Source organism: Grampus griseus (genome assembly GCF_964374135.1).
Source record: "Grampus griseus genome assembly, chromosome: 2".
In the NCBI taxonomy this organism is placed as follows: domain Eukaryota; kingdom Metazoa; phylum Chordata; class Mammalia; order Artiodactyla; family Delphinidae; genus Grampus; species Grampus griseus.
Window position 1 is genome coordinate 169660539 of NC_139018.1, and position 17445 is coordinate 169677983.

Sequence of the window (17445 nt, forward strand, 5' to 3'; positions counted from 1 at the left end):
TTCACGAGGAATAACATGGCAGCGTGGGCAGGATGCGCCGAAGGACAGACCTCCTGGAGGGCTAAGGGAATTGTCCTCCTGTTACTTTGGCCGTTCGTCTCCAGCGACTTCTGCCAGCTCCTCCTCCATCTGACCTTGACATGTTGGAGAATTCATTGCTCTGCCCTTGGCCACTTTCTCTTCTTAGCAACACACTTCCTAGGTGATCTCATCCACCCCTGTGAGTTTTAATCGTATTTAAATAGCTAGACCTTTTTTTGTGGGGGGAGCCATGCCACGTGGCATGTGGGATCTTAGTTCCCCGACCAGGGATCGAACCCATGCCCCCTGCATTGGAAGCGCAGAGTCTTAGCCACTGGACTGCCAAGGATGTCCAGTATTTAAATACTTTTTATATTTAATAATAATTCTATGCCCGTGATCTTCTGATCTTTATTTCCTGTGAAGACACACTCAATATCAATCAATGGCTCACTACGGCCGTGCAAATTAAAACCATAATGAGATGACACTTCACACCCTTCACACGAAGGATGGCTATAATCAAGAAGACATACAATAACAAGCATTAGTGAGCATGTAGAAAAATCAGAGTGCTCGGGCATTGCTGGTATGGATGAAAAATGGTGCAGCCGTTTTGAAAAGAGTTTGACAGTTTCTTACAACGTGATATGTAAGTTGATATGACCCAGCAATTCGACTCCTAGGTATCAACCCAAAAGAAAAGAAAACATACATTCATACGAAGACTTGTATGTGAATGTTCATAGCAGCATTACTTATAACAGCCCAAAAGGAGAAACAACTCAAATGTCTATGAACTGGTGAATGGATACACCAAATGTGGCATTACAATGCAGTAGAATATTATTCAGCGATAAAAAAGGAATGAAGTACTGATATATGTTAAAACACAGATGAACTTCAAAACATTATGCTAAGTGAAAGAAGCCAGACACAAAAGATCAAATAAATGTCCAGAAAAGACAAATCTATGAATACAGAAAGATTAGTGGTTGCCAGGGGCTGAGAGTGGGAACAGAGATTAAGTGTAAGTGGGCATGAAGGATCTGACTGTGGTGCTAAAATTCATGTTCTAAAAGTGGATTGTGGTTATGCAACTCAGGTTACTTACTAAAAATCATTGAATTGTACACTTAAAATGGATAAATCCTATGATATATAAATTATACCTCAATATAGTTAACTTGAAAAAAAAATCTTTTCCAATCTGACGTCTTACTGGAACTGCAGACTTCTACATCTGATTGATTAGTTGACATTTTTGGAGGTCTAATAAGTATCTTAAACTTAATATGGCAAAAAGAAAAGTGTATGTTTTAAGTTGAGACATAATTTACATAGTTAACACTAACCAATAGCTCGATGAATTATACCCCTGTAGAAGCACCACGTAGATTCAGATGTTTCCACCAGACCAGAAAATTCCCTCATGCCTCTTCCAGCCAGTGCTTCTGCCCCTCCAGAAGGAATCACTCTTCTGATTTCTAACACTGCTGATTAGTTTTGCCTGTTCTTGAACTTCATATAAATTGAGTCAGGCTTCTCTCTCACTCAAGACAATGTGAGATTCTTTCAGGTCATTGTGTGTATCCATTGTTTGATCTTTTTCATTGCTGTGTGTGAATATATCACAATGTATTTATCCATTCCCCTGTAGATGGGCATTTAGGTTACTTACAGTTTGGGTCATTATGAAGAAAGCTGCTGGGAACATGCTCACACATGTCTTTTGGTGGCTATAGGCACTCATTCCTGTTGAGTATATTCTTAGAAGTAGAATTGGGAGATCCTTGGTATTTCCTTCCAACCTTATCTTCCTTGAATTTCCCCACATACATAAATACCACCACCATGCACCTAATTGTTCGATCTCCACATCTAAGTGTTATCTCACCTTCTACCCCCTCACCACTCGCTCGTCTGTGAGTCCTTTTGATTCCAAAATCTGATCTGAATCTGTCTACTTCTCCGCAGTCCCCCTATTAGCTTCTTCTCTAAGTCATATCACCCTATCTCAGGGCTACTGACATGACCTAAATGTCTCCTTGCCTCCACTTTCATCCTCCTCAATTCTTTCTCTACATTGCAGCCAAGGTTTTAGAAATGGAAACCAGACCGTATCATGTGCTCGCTTAAAACTTCCTTCAAATTTCCATTAAAGTCCAAACTCTTTTTCTGGCTTATGAAACCCTGGGGATTCTTTTCTTTGTTTGTTTCTGTTTTTAGTGAAGTATAGTTGCTGTACAATATTATATAAGTTACAGGTGTACAGTATAGTGATTCACAATTTTTAAAGGTTATACTACACTTATAGTTATTGTAAAATATTGGCTATATTCCTTGTGTTGTACAATGTATCCAATGTATCCTGTGGCTTATTTTATACATAGTAGTTTGTACCTCTTAATCCCCTACCCCATCTTGCCCCTCCCCACTTCCCTCTCCCCACTGGTAACCACTAGTTTGTTCTCTATATCTGTGCGTCTGCTTCTTTTTTTGTTATATTCACTAGTTTGTTGTATTTTTTAGATTCCATATATAAGTGATATCATACAGTTTTTGTCTTTCTCTGTATGACTCATTTCACTTAGCATAACGCCCTCCAGGTCCATCCATGTTGCTGCAAATGGCAAAATTTCATTCTTTTTTATGGCTGAGTAGTAGTTCATTGTATATGTGCACCCCATCTTCTTTAGCCATTCATCTGCTGATGGGCACTTAGGTTGCTTCCATATCTTCACAGTTGCAAGTAATGCAAGCTATGAACGCTGGGGTGCACATATCACAAAGCCCTGTTTCTTATCTGGCCACTACCTGCCTCTGAACGTCCTCTCTTGTGCACAGAGCTCTGGCTGCCTCTGGGCCTCCTTCTTGAGTCTACACAGCTCATTCCCAGGGCACTGGTGCCAGTCCTCTTCCTCACTGGGAAGGTTGTTCCCCTGATCCCCAGCTCCTTCTCTTCACTCAGATCTCACCCCAAAAGTCACCACGTCTGAGAGGCCTTCTCTCAACACCTAACTTAGGACACGTAGGATACGTAATTTAGGATGGCCATTTGGTCATTGGCTTTCCCAACAATGTAGTTTAATTCTCTTCAGGGAAATTATGACTGTCACGTTTTTATTTATTCCCTCTTTCTCATTTGTCTCCCCACAAGAACATAAGCTCCACGGGCACAGGAACTCAGCTGTCTTGCCAACTGCTACACCAGTGCTCCAACTGTGTCTGGCACACAGAACATGTGGCTGGATGGCTGTAGTGACAGCCATGGTTGATTGTAACTTCCCCCAGCAATTCTCAAATACTCACATGCAGAACTGGAGAAAGTGGATGGCTGGAATAATCCAACTTATGGGTCTGCCAGCTGCTGCTGTGGACTTTGTTCAGGAGGCAAGGATGTTGAAGGCATTGGCAAAAGAACACTAGAAGTGATACACCCCGGATAGCAAAGGGAAAAAGCTATGTGGGGAGAAAATATGGTTGGGGAGGAGACTGGGGGTCTTGACACCGTGGAAGAACATTTATATCCAGAAGATTATGTTGACAACCTAGAGAGTGAGGCCAGAATAACTGAAGAAGTATTTGGACTTAACGGTTGCTCTGCCAGTGTGGTTCAACAGGTGTGATTGAATCTTCCTGTGTCACCTCAGAGGTATTGCAGGTTTGGTTCCAGACCACTGTGATAAAGGGGGGTGGGGGGGGTAGGGGGTTGGGGGGGGTATATCGCAATAAAGTGAGCCACACAATTGTTTTGGTTTCCCAGTACGTATAAAAGTTACGTTTATACTCTACTGTAGTCTGTTAAGTGTGCAATAGCATTATGTCTAAAAAAAAAAGCCAGTATACACACCTTAATTAAAAACTCCTTTACTGCTAACAATACTAACCATCATCTGAGCCTTTAGCCACTTGTAATCTTTTTGGTGGTGGAAGGTCTTGCCTCGGTGTTGACGGCTGCTGGTTGATCAGGGTGGCAATTTCTTTGTTGTTTGTTTTTTTGTGGGGGGGGGGGGCATGCTGTGGGATTTTAGTCCCCCGACCAGGGATCGAACCCACGCCCTCAGCAGTGAGCGCATGGAGTCCTAAGCACTGGACTGGAATATTGCACGAATTACCACAATGTGACACAGAGACATGGAGTGAGCTAGCTACTGCTGTTGGAAAAATGGCTCTGATAGACCTACTTAGAGTTACCAGAAACCTGTAAAAAACACAGTATCTGTGAAGCACAATAAAGGGAGGTACAATAAAATGAGGTCTGCCTGTATTTTATATAGCTCAGGGCTTGGCACTAGTCTGTAAATATGTGTTGAACGAGTGAGTAGACAAATGAAGAAAACAACAAAGAGATAGTAATAACTAAATAAACAGATGATGACTCCAAAACTCGTGCTCCGCTGTATTGCTGCTGGAAGTTAAAAGAAATGGTATCTTTTCTTTTTTTTTTTTTTTTTCCCGCACGTGGGCCTCTCACTGTTGTGGCCTCTCCCGTTGCGGAGCACAGGCTCCGAACGCGCAGGCTCAGCGGCCATGGCTCACGGGCCCAGCCGCTCCGCGGCATGTGGGATCCTCCCGGACCAGGGCACAAACCCGCGTCCCCTCCATCGGCAGGCGGACTCTCAACCACTGCGCCGCCAGGGAAGCCCACGAAATGGTATCTTGATGTAAATTCGTCAACCTACTTTCATCAGGTCTCTGATGAAGAGTAATCCGCCTCTCCCTTACTCCACTCCACCCCCCACCCCCCGTCTAAGGGACAACCCAAACTGTTTGACAGCTTTCTTATAGACTCACAATTAAATCTCTATCCATTTGTATATCCTTCAACATCCTGTGTTAAATTGAAGAACACTTCATATAAGCACAGTAAGTCTGCTACCAAGAAACTCAAACCCCGTTATCACTCAGTTCTCCTCACTGGCGCTATCAGTCAATACGCTTTTCTAAGTCCAAGATACACTAAAACCCTTTACTAAGTACAAACATCATAAATCAGTAACTATTCACCTCCGACGCTTTCACTTTGGCCAGGGGTAACTGTTACTGGGATTTATGGCCCCTCACAAGCATGCAGCATTATTTCAGGACAGGCAATGCTGTAATTCTGAAAGGGTCAGCTAAAAATAGATTCTAAATGAATACCATGGGAAACATTGCCCGTAAAATAGGGAGTGAACGTGGTGGCTTAAAGCTGCAGAGGGATCCACTGGCGTCTTGATTATGTGACGCCGGGCACTCCATTGGGAAGCCAGCACCAGGTGGCTGTGTGGACAGCCTGGGGAAAGACCTCCCTGCCTGAGAAAGCGTGAGGAGTGGGAAGTTCTGTGAACCCGCAGAAGGACAAGGAATAAGGGAGGGAGTCATAAGGCAGGCAAAGAAGCAAGTGAGCCAGAAACCTTGTCAGGGCTGTGGGGAAGCAGCTGAGAGAGGCCATTCATCTCTGCTTGACAGGAGGCCCTTTTGTTTTGCTCATATGGTTTCTCTTTTATTTGTCTATCACAGAATTGGGGTTGGGATGCCATGGGGAGAAAAAGGAAGTGGGAGAAGAGAGGGGAGAAGAATGAAGAAAAGCCCTTCCTTTCGTCAGGAGAAGCATTTTATTTCCACAGGGAAATGGTCTAAGATAAGTTTATCTTCCCGGACCAAGAGGCCCCTCTGAAAATGCTCCCCAGGCCGATGGGCCAGCCCATCCCCGTGCGGCACTGCTCTTTCCCCAACCAGCCCGTTGGCTTCACTGGGACCAGGCAGCAGCCCCATGCCTCAGTTCATCTTTTTTCCTCATCTGAAAATGCCATTTACCCCACTGACGGATGGCGATGTTGTCAGACATGCTGACCGCCTTGGGACTGAACCTGTTCACGGGCAAAAGCTCTGTTTCTAGGCATTTGATTCCCATGACACTCGGCAGTAGCTGGTACCTCCGAATGAAGCCTTTACCCTGTGCTGGCGTTGGGAGAAACAGTCTATGTGCAGGCCCTCGCTGGAACTTCACAATAGCTATACCTACAGATGTACAAAAACCCAGGGAGGAAGATTTCCCCATTCTACAGCTAAGGAAGCTGAAACGTGGGAAATATAAGTATCTTATTACAAAGGTAATAAATGTCTGAATTGGGATCTGAATCCACAGTCAACTCCAGAGCCTGGGTTGTCTTCAAATAATCTTGAATTAGATGAGATAGAGCAATCAGAATAGTGAGTTCGTTGGGGATGGGAGTTAGGGAAGAGATAAAGTGTGTTTCAGGGCAAAGTTGGAATTATCTACACCACCAACTGAGCCCACTGTTTGTACAGATAAGTGAGTGTGGACTGGAAAGGAGTGTAAGTGGCCATCATCTTGGGCTGCAGGCCAGGCTCTTCTTCCTGACCACAGCCATGCCCCTAACTTTTTTAGGTCTCTTTAAATCTCCTCTGTAAAATGAGATGGTCTCCCAGGGCCCTTTTAGCTCCAAAACATTCCCTCCAGATTCCCAGCCGTAGCCTGTTTCTGGGTAGCCTGAAGCGTGTCACATACCTCCTGAGAAAGGAGGTTAGGTGAGTCAATACAGAATGAGGTCAACAGCACCTGCAGGGCTGCCCGCAGGGCTAGTAAAGGCGAGGTGTCCAGACAGGAAGGCTGACGAGTGACCTGGGCCGAATGGGTTGGTGTGCTCAGTTTCAGTTGATTACCATATTATGCTAGCTGCTGTCTGTTCTGGGTATTATCGCTACGTAACAAACAACCCCAAAACGAGTGGCTTAAAGCAACTATTTTATTTCGCTCACAAGTTTGTGGGTCAGGAGTTTGGAAAGGTCTCAGCTGGGCTGTTGAGCTCTGATCCACATGCATCAGCTGGGGTAGCTGGGGCCGGAGGACCCCCTTCCCAGGTGGCTTCCTCACCCACACATTGGGGAGCCCCTCTCCAAGTGGCTTCTCATCCACCTGGGCCCCTTCTCGTGGCTTAGAATTCTCCCAGCATGGTGGTCTCAGGGTATTCATCCTTCTAACATGGTGAATGGCTTCCAAAGACCAAGACAAAAGCTGCCAGTCCGTCCAGAAGAAGAAGAACGCCCCTTCCATCCTGCTGTTAGTGAAAGCAGTCACAGAGTGGTCCGGTTTCAAAGGGGTTGGGGGGAACAGCCTCCACCTCTCCATGGGGGGAACATCAAACTACCACATGTCCTGCCTCAGGGTCTGGCCAGAAAGGGCCCAGGCAATTGGTGGATTTGGAGAAACTGCCCCAGAACTGCAGCACCCCGCTGGGTCGGGCAAGCTCCGTGGGCACAATCAGCAGTGGTTTTTCCAGCCCAGCATCCGTGATCCGACCAGCTGTCTTCTGGCAGCTGCACCCTGGGGGCACCTTACATCCTCAGTTCTCGGTTCACGCGGTTCGGGTAGAGAATAGACTTTACCCCTGGAACATGTGGTTTGGGACTGAACAGTCATCCTCAGTGCCTAGAATGTGCCTGGCACGTAGGAGGTGCTCAGGATGAATGAATGAAAGAAAAAGATGTCAGTTGTTTGGCCCCAAGAATTGTTTCAAGACTAGATACGTGATTCAAGTTCTCGAATGACTGGGAAAGAGGTATCCTCCTTATACCGGACTTGAGTATGGGCATTAATCCTAGAGCCATCGAGAGTTACCACAAGGTAGATCCCTGCAAGAGAATGGAGCTGCCCTGGGGGAAAGGAAAGCAGAGATGAAAGAGCAAATCAGAGTCTTCATGACCTAATTCGACATCCAGCTGTGCCGAAAGTTAGTGCATCCCCAGGACTATTCAGCTAAATGCCTGAGACCCAAACACCGACACCACCAAACGCTGGCAAGGATGCGGAGGCATAAGAACTCATTCATGACTGGTGGGACTGCAAAATTACAGCCACTTAGGCATACAGCTTGGTAGTTTCTTACACAGCTAAACATACTCTTACAATGTGCTCCAACGGTTGTGCCCCTAGTGAGTTAGAAACTTATGTTCACACAAAAACCTGCTCACGAATGTCTGTGGCAGCTTTATTCTCAATTGCCCTGGATTAGAAACAACCAAGATTTCCTTCAATCGGTGAATGAAAAAAGAAACTGAGTTATGTGCATACAATGGACTCCACTACTCGGGTATGAAAAGAAATGAGCTATCAAGGTACAATAAGACTTGTAGGAGACTTAAATGCTTATTGCCAAGTGAAAGAAACCAGTATGAAAAGGCTAAAGGCTACGTATGATGGAATTCCAACTATATGGCTTTCTGGAAAAGGCAAGACTATAGAAGGCTTCAGGTAGAAGGAGGGCAGGAGGGATGAATAGGTGGAACGCAGGGCATTTTTAGGGCAGTGAAACTAGTCTATGTGATGTTATATTGGCGGATACATATCATTATACGTGTTTCAAAACCCATAGAATGTACAAAACAAAGAGTAAACCTTAATGAAACAATAGACTTAGTTAATAATAATATATCAGGGACTTCCCTGGTGTCCAGTGGTTAAGACTTCATCTTCCAATGCAGGGGGTATGGGTTCGATCCCTGGTTGGGGAGCTAAGATACCACATGCCTTGTGGCCAAAAAACCAAAACATAAAACAGAAGCGATATTGTAGCAAATTCAGTAAAGACTTTAAAAATGGTCCACATCAAAAAATAATAATAATTTTAAAATAATAATATATCAATATTGGTCCATCAGTTGTTACCAATGTACCATGCCAATGCAAGGTGCTAATAATAGGGGAAGCTGAGGGGGAGGGGAGTGGGGGGGAAGGGTGGGAAGGGGGGTATGTAGAGACTCTGTACTTTCGCTCAATTTCTTATAAACCTAAAATTGCTCTAAAAAGTAAGGTCTATCTTTAAAGCTAGAGAGAGTCTTGATGACATATAGCTATGCCCCAAATTAGCCTAGCCCCTCGACTATACAGCCACAAGGCAATACATTCTCTTTTCAGCCTGAGCAAACTTGGGTTCATTTTCTGTCACTTGTAATCATAAAAAGTCCTGGTACGTTTTGGGAGGAAATCCAGCTTGGCGGTCAAGAAACAACATGCAAACACGATGACAGGACCCACTGAGGTCCGACAGCCACCAGCAAGGGATGTTAGGGGTTTCCAGTGGGCAGGCGGCACCGGGGGGAGCTGCCGCGGCTCTGGTGATCGGAGCAGTGGTGGGCAGTATGCCAGCCACGATCGGGGCGCCAGGTGAGGGCTCCGGGGCAGGACTCCAGACTAGCGGATGGGGAATGGCAAGAGCCAGGTGGGAGCTGCAGTACTGAACAGATTGTCAAGACAGTCAGGCCCGGGGAGCAAGACACAAGTCAGGCATCAAGAGCAGTGATGCCTTCTCCGACCAGACCGCTGGACGTGTCAATTGCATGGCACCCAGGAGGCACTCCCGTTCCCCCGTACCTTGCCTGCTTTTTCTCTTCCTCCCTAGCATTTTATCACTTACATACTGTATTTCTTTATTATGCTGTCCCTGGGGAAATCTGGGCTTAACGAGGGGCAGCAATCACTGTGTATTTTGTGTACCAGTGAACCTAAACGGTACCTGGACTGCAAGAGGTGTTCACTAAGTATTTATTAAATGCTGGGTCAGTTCTCTGTTCATTCTTGATGGGAGGCAAAGGGAAGAGGGGCAGTAGATTACATACATTCGAAGATCAGTATCTGGTAATAAAATGCTGGAAAGGGAGTAATGGCCAGATTTTAGCAATTCCTCCCTGGATCCTATATTACGCCTTAGCTCCTGCCCTGTCTCATCCCTCCTCTTCCATAATCAGACTTCCTGGAAAATACTCTGTACTCCTTATCTCCACGGTCTCACCTTCCTTCTCTCCTAGACTCACTGTAATACTGACAGCCACCCCCCATCGAAACAGTTCTCATAAAGGTCACCAATGGTGTCTTCCCACCAAAACCACATGCACATTTTAGTGCTTGTGTCTCTTGACCCTTTCTACTTCCTCCTCCTTAAAAACCTTTCTTCCTTCGGCTTTCGCACTCCTCAGGTCTTCTTCCTGCCTCTGTCACTTTGACCCTTCTCTGTTGCTTCACAGACTCTCTTTACTGTCTTCTCGAATCACGGATGATCCACACCCACATGGTATCCCTGGGCCTCCTCCCCACCTCTGCTCTCTCTTGATTCTCCCTGAGTGATAGCAGCATCGCTATGACTTTGACAACGACCACGATGGTGACAGTCTCCAACCTCCATCTCCACCTTAGCCCTCCTTCCTGAAGTTCAGCTCTGCGTGCTCCTCTGCCTCCCAGGTCTTTCTACTCCAATGCCTTATAGGCACCTCGATCTCAACATTTCCAAAATCAAACACATCCTCTCTCCTCCAAATTTATGACATCACTTTCCCCATAATTGCCCAGCCCATGAAGCTGCAAGTCATCTGTAACTTCTCTTCCTCTTATATCGATAAATCCCACATTTAATCAGTTACCAAATCCTGTCAATTCCACCTCCGAAACATTTCCTGAATTATTTTATTCTTGGATCTCTCTGTCGCTGTTTCGTCCCTAGACTCCTGTAACTTCCTAAAGTGAAAGGCTTTACCTTTAGTCTTGTTGCCTGCGATTGCCATGACAAAGTGGTGTTTCTAAATTGATTTTCCTTAAAATTCCCCAATGATTCCCCACAACCTTCAATATAAGATCCAAACTCCTCAGTGAGGCGTGCAGAGCTTTTATGATCTGTCTGTCGCTCCACCCTCAGCCCCAACCTGGCCCCTCCCTGCAACCATGCACAGCTGCAATGAAGTTCCTCTTCCGGAAACACCCTCACCTGCCTTTGCCCTGGCAATTCCCACCTAGTCCTCAAGATTTAATTTCTGTGTTGCCTCCTCTGATTAGGTGCCCCAGTGCCTACTCTGTCAAAGCACCCACTGCACCTTTCTTATTCTGTTTTGTCTACCTTTCCACTAGATCGGTGTCTATTGAGAAGGTCCTTCTCTATTATCTCTATAATCCACCCCGTCCCACACAAAGTTATCCCAATGCCTGGCTCTCAACAAGTGTTCAGCAAATGTACGTTGAGCGAATGAATGTCTTTAAGCTGGGAGTGAGCACGTGAGGGTCAAGGTTAGATCTAACAGAGGGTAGTGGACGTCTGTCATTCTTTCTGGCCACCCAGTATCTGACCCTCCCACATCTAGGGACTTTGAGTCTCAGTGGGAGTAGCGTCTGCCTGCCACTGTTGATGCAGTAGCGCATTATCCCAGTCTTACCTGTAGCTATGGCAGAGACTCTACCCTGACTTCCCGCCATCAGATGCTCGCCCCCTCCCCCAAGACCTTGAATGGGAAGCTAGCAGCTTAAGACAGATGGAACTGGAAAGAGGGGCCATCGGGCAAATATGTATCCCTTGCCAGCAACAGCAGTGGTGCTCGTAGCAGCAGGCGGTGTCCAGAGCCAGCAGAACCAGAGGAGCAGGCTGCAGCACCCATGCTAGCGGTGGCCACACCACCTATGCTAGTGGTGGTCTTCACAGGACCAGTTTTACAGCACAGTTCGGAGTGTCGTTCCAGGCTGTGTAGGCCAGAACCTAATTCCGGCTCCTCTATAAGCTACACAGCTATCCTTTGATCAGTTTTGTTTCAATCGACCAGAGTTAATTTCTGTTGCTTGCAACTACAAACTCTGACTGGTACCCAGAGGTTTCAAAGGTACAGCATCTAACGGAGATGCAGCACAAAGGAAACTAGGTGAAACTGCAGGCACATCAAAGCCTCAGCAGCCCCAAGTGGCCCTGTGTGAGCCGCTTGCTCGAGTGCCAGCTGGCCTGGATTTTGCCCCGTCCTTCTTCAAAACAAGGGGTAAGAATAGATCTGATGATACCATTGGGATCCAGAGTAACTTTCCTTTAAAAAAAAAAGAAAAAAAGAATCCGAGTCCTTGTCCTGGAGTCAAATCCTTCCTGTCCTGCGGTGTGCTTAGAGTTTATCACCAGATGAGCCCTATTAAAGTTCGCGAGGGAGCTGGGGTTTGGTTCCAGCCAGCCTCTCTGGGAAGGAGTCACAGGGGTGGAATGGCTGTGTTTGTAAGCCAGGGAACAATGCCATTAAGGGGAAACAAAAGCCCAGACCATGTGATCTGCCAGCCTCTTGGAAGCCAGCTTGGCCGAGGTCTTGGAACCTGGGTGACACTCCGGAGGGTGGCTGGTGAGCAGGAAGTCTTCCCCTGCTCACGTGATCCAATGTGCTATTGGTTTAGCAGCCTTCAACGAGATCCTTGCCTTTTGGCGTTGCCCGGACACCCCCTTCCCCTCTCAGTCAACCTGGCTTCTGAGATACGAGTCCCTCATCAGAATCTACTCTGTAGATCAAGGCTAGACTATGAGTTCATCTGTTAAGTAAAAAACACTTCATCATATAATGGTTTCCCCTGGTGCCAGCACTCTTACTCTCTGCCCAAATAAATAATGTAATGGCCTTCTCAGAATTGAGGCATGACCACAGTTCATGTCCCAGTCATTGTGAGGTCTTCTCAGCGATGTGAAATGAGTCAGAAGGACAGTAGTTGCTCTCTGCCAGCCTCATTCTAGCTGGGTGATTTCTCACCATTGGCTTCTTCTACCCCAGGGAGCAGAGGCACCAAGACCCCACCCCCTCCCAATAATATCCTCCCTCCTGGGGTGCCTAGAATCACCAGCAGTAGTGTCTTTGTGACAAGGCATCGTTCCAGAACCACTTATGACAATGCAGATGTGTCATGGGAGGGATTATTATTAACAGCCACTAACACATCCACAAACAGCAGACCTTGAGGGAACGAAACCTCAGATAAGAAAGAGGGAAGAAAAGAAAGGTCTAACCCCATCATGGAAGCCAGTCATGGATGAGGCACCTCGGTGGTCGTCCTGAAGAGCCAGGGCACTTGGGAACACGGAAGGATGCAAGTGAACAGCTCATATAAGGGGAACACCTAGGAAAAGACCACCTGGGCCAGGAGAACAATTGGAGGCAAGGCTCGTATGAAAATCCATTGGTACCATCTCCATGACCTTTCTTATGGAAACAAATTGCACTCATTCATGAACGTCTTCTAAATGCCTCCTCCCTGGGATAACTACTGACTGTCACCTGTGGCCTGTCTCTTGGGACTTAGGACATCAGTGGAAACCAACGGAGCTGTATCATAATGGAAAGACCAACACCAATTCCCTGGAAAAGCATTTTTTTTTAATTTTATTGAGGTATAGTTGATTGACAATGTTAATTTCTGCTGTACAGCAAAGTGACTTCAGTTATACATATATATATATTCTTTTCCATTGTGCTTTATCACAGGATATTGAATATAGTTCCCTGTGCTCTACAGTAGGACCTCATTATTTATCCATTCTATATATACTAGTTTACATCTGCTCATCCCAAACTCCCAGTCCTTCCCTCCCCTCCCACCCCTCCCCCTTGGCAACTGCAAGTCTGTTCTCTATGTCTGTGAGTCTATTTCTGTTTCAAAGGTATGTTCATTTGTGGCGTATTTTAGCTTCCACATATAAGTGATATCATATGATATTTGTCTTTGTCTTTAGCTTACTTCACTTAGCGTAATAATCTCTAGGTCCATCCACATTGCTGCAAATGACATTATTTCATTCTTTTTTATTGTTAAATAATATTCTATCCTATATCTATACCACATCTTCTTTAGCCATTCATCTGTTAAGGGCACTTAGGTTGCTTTCATGTCTTGGCTATTGTAAATAGTGCTGCTATAAACATAGGGATACATGTATCTTTTCAAATTATAGTGTTGTCTGGGTATATGCCCAGGACTGGAACTGCTGGATCATGTGGCAACTCTGTTTTTAGTTTTTTGAGGAACCTTCATACTGTTCTCCATAATGGCTGCACCAATTTACATTCCCCCAGCAGTGTAAGGAGGTTCCCTTTTCTCGACACCCTCTCCAACATTTATTATTTGTAGGCTTTTTAAATGATGGCCATTCTGACCAGTGTGAGGTGGTACCTCATTGTAGTTTTGATTTGCATTTCTCTAATAATTAGCGATGATGAGTATCTTTTCATGTGCCTATTGACCATCTGTATGTCTTCTTTGGAGAAATGTCTATCTAGGTCTTCTGCCCACTTTTTGATTGGGTTGTTTGTTCTTTGTTATTGAGTTGTATGAGCTGTTTGTGTATTTTGGAAAGTAAGCCCTTGTTGGTCGCATCATTTGCAAATATTTTCTCCTAGGCCGCAGGTTGTCTTTTCATTTATGGTTTCCTTTGCTGTGCAAAAGCTTGTAAGTTTGATTAGGTCCCATTTGTTTACTTTTGCTTTCATTTCTATTGCTTTGGGAGACAGACCTAAGAAAACATTGGTACTATTTATGTCAGAGAATATTTTGCCTATGTTCTCTTCTAGGAGTTTTATGGTGTCATGTCTTGTATTTAAGTCTTTAAGCCATTTTGAGTTTATTTTTGTGTATGGTGTGAGGGAGTGTTCTTAACTTTATTGATTTACATGTGGCTGTCCAACTTTTCTAACACCATTTGCTGAAGAGACTATCTTTTTCCCAGTGTATATTCTTGCCTCCTTTGTGGACGAATAGTCCAGAGGTGTGTGGGTTTATTTCTGGGCTCTCTGTTTTGTTCCATTGATCCATATGTCTGTTTTTGTGCCAGTACCACATTGTTTTGATTACTGTAGCTTTGTAGTATTGTCTGAAGTCTGGGAGGGTTATGCCTCCTGCTTTGTTCTTTTTGGAAAAGCATTTTTAAAGCACTGTAAAGCTATCAAAGATGAGAACATTCCAGTCTATGAAAAGTACAAACACAGCACACAACTTTTACTGATATTGTCCCAGGGATGTCATGAAACTTCAGGACACAGAATCAAGCCCTTGGACCCAGACAGGCAGCGCCTCTGCCTGCAGCACTTTGCTCTAGAGAATTCCACTCAAGGAGTTCTGGGCCAGACGATGTGCCCACCCAGCACCCATTCCCCCTTGCAGACCATTGGGACTCTGGACCCAGGAATTCCACCCAGGTGGAGCCTTCTTTCTCAGGTCTGGACTCCCGAGGGACCACATGGCAAGTGTGTGCACCTCTGCTGAGAAAGGGAGTTCAAAGGGTGGCTCTTTGGGGAGGGATGGCATAGCACTGGGATCTGCAGGCAGAGGCGTCCAGAGGCATGTGCTAGAGGCTCCGTCAGGGCACAGGAAGGAACCAGGGATGGCACAAAAAGGGGAGCTTGACCTCGGACGTTTTTACTCCAGCTCCAATCTTGCAAGTGTTAGAAGTAGGTCTGCCTAACGCATCATTTCTGTGTCAGCTCATCTGTGAAGGGGCTGGCCCCGTATGCTGGTGGACATCTGCTAGGTCATGAGGGGAGGACGATAGGCCCCAGCTGGGCAGATGGGGTGTGCACATCTGCTCCCTTCCTTCCTTACTATGGTCCCTAGAGAGAAGTTGAATCCAAGCACAGAGACCCAACCCCCGGCCCTCCCAAGCAAGAGAATGTTGCAAAGCAAACCCACAGATGTGGACTTTGAAAGAAGCTCTCTTTGCCATGAAAACTAGAGGATGTTTTGGGAAACCATTTGGTTTTTATATCATTTCCCATACATGGTCCTTGTCCTGCAAGGGCCCGAGCGTGTTTGATAGCACAGCTGGTCCTCTGCAACAGTTTTTGAGCTTACCGGTTCAGGCTGGGGGACCGCCACCAAAGTGGGGCAGCTGAATGAGTCTGGGATGCCAAGCATTGAGCAGAGCCCTGCGGGAGGCAGGTTGAGTAGAGTGACCTGATATGCTAATCCTTTGAAAAAGTGTGGAACGTCCTGGGATGTCCATAATTCCCCCAGACCACCCCCAGATGCCCCCAGTGTTGTCCCTGGGTGTCCCTCTTGCTGGTCTGTGGCTCTGAGAGCTGCAGGGACAGGAGGGCAAGTAAGTGTCAGGTTCTTGAGAAGAGGTTGTAACATATCTAGACTGCAGTCTACCTGCCCGAGCTCCCACCTCCCGCTCCAAAGAAGGTGTAGGTTGTGAACAGGACCAGAAAGCCTTCCCCAGTGGCTGTGAAGACAAGGAAATTGCAGAAAGAAGGAAAGGAATCAGAAAAGAGGTCTAATCCACAGCCTCTCTTGCTCTGGGTTGCAAATGGTTTTTGAAATACCCGTCTCCCTATTTTCATATTTACTGGGCCAGGGCGGATTTTTCCATCTCAATGATGTCATTCCCAGCCCGCAGTTTTCCCAATACCCCGTCCGCTGGTGCAGCTGACTTCTGCAGAGACTCTGACCCATTTGCTCAGGCCATTTTACTGCAGCCTGGAAAGTGATGCCTGGAAAAAGGGACTCAACCTATGGCCCGTCAAATCTTCATGATGTCAGAGTCTCTTCCCTTCTGCTCCTCACTCATCTCTGCAAAGAGAACACTCTGGAAGGGACAGAGTGCCTGGAAGGGACCCAGCTTCACACTCAACGGTTTCCCTTTCCCATTTCACTTGCAAAATGTTCAGATAAGAGTTCTACTTCCTCTCCAGGCCCAGTCCAGGTGCAAAGGCACGTGGCTTCTAGTAACCCTTTGGTATAGGATATGAACAGCCAATGCCAATGGAACTGAATGTGTGCCATGGTGTGTAAGCCTGTCCTGTGTCTGGGGACCTCTGTGTGTGTGACGGTCTCTGATCTTAAGATGGGGTGAATAAGGCTCATGCAAACTTAGCCATTCAAACAGCATATCGTATAAAAGATAATGTAAGAATGGGCAATTTTTACCAGCCCAAGTATAATTTTAATAAAGTTTTAAGTGCTCCCAAAGCACAAAGTTTCTAGTTCAAAAGCTATTTATGATATTATCAAAAGGGTAGTAATAAAAAGAGTGGTAATAGATTTTAGAGCACACGCGCGCGCACACATACACGCACAAGCACCACAGTGACACACGTCTACAAAGTTTTCATGGCTACAGTGTTCCTGACAAGCCAAGCTCTACTATTTGCTCTCAGTCAGGATGGCAACAGAAAGTAGAAGTTAGGATTGGGAGTATAAAGCCCATTATACAATCATGGGCAGGTCTTCCTCAGCCTGGTCGATGATGCTTGGTCAAGTTTCACAAAGTCTAGAGGAACTTCTAGATTTACTGTCGAGGCCCATTGTGATTATTTAATACTTACTCAAACTAATGGTAAACTAGCATTCTCCTCTTTTAGTTTTCCTCACATCCATGTTATCTTTACCGTGTGTGACTGGTGGAAGGGAAATGAGAGCAATAGAGCCGAACGAAATGGTGAGGATGAACATTTATAGGACTGACTTTTTGTTATTCAGACTTTTTACTTCCCATCTGCTCTTCAGTGATGCAGAGAACTTTTAATGCTTTTCAAAGAAAGAAGAAAAGTACGCTCAACTTTTCCATTTTGATAACCAAAGAAAGTCTTTTGTGAGTGGTTTTCCAAATCATCAACATTGTCCTCCCACATATAAAATGTAACATGTGT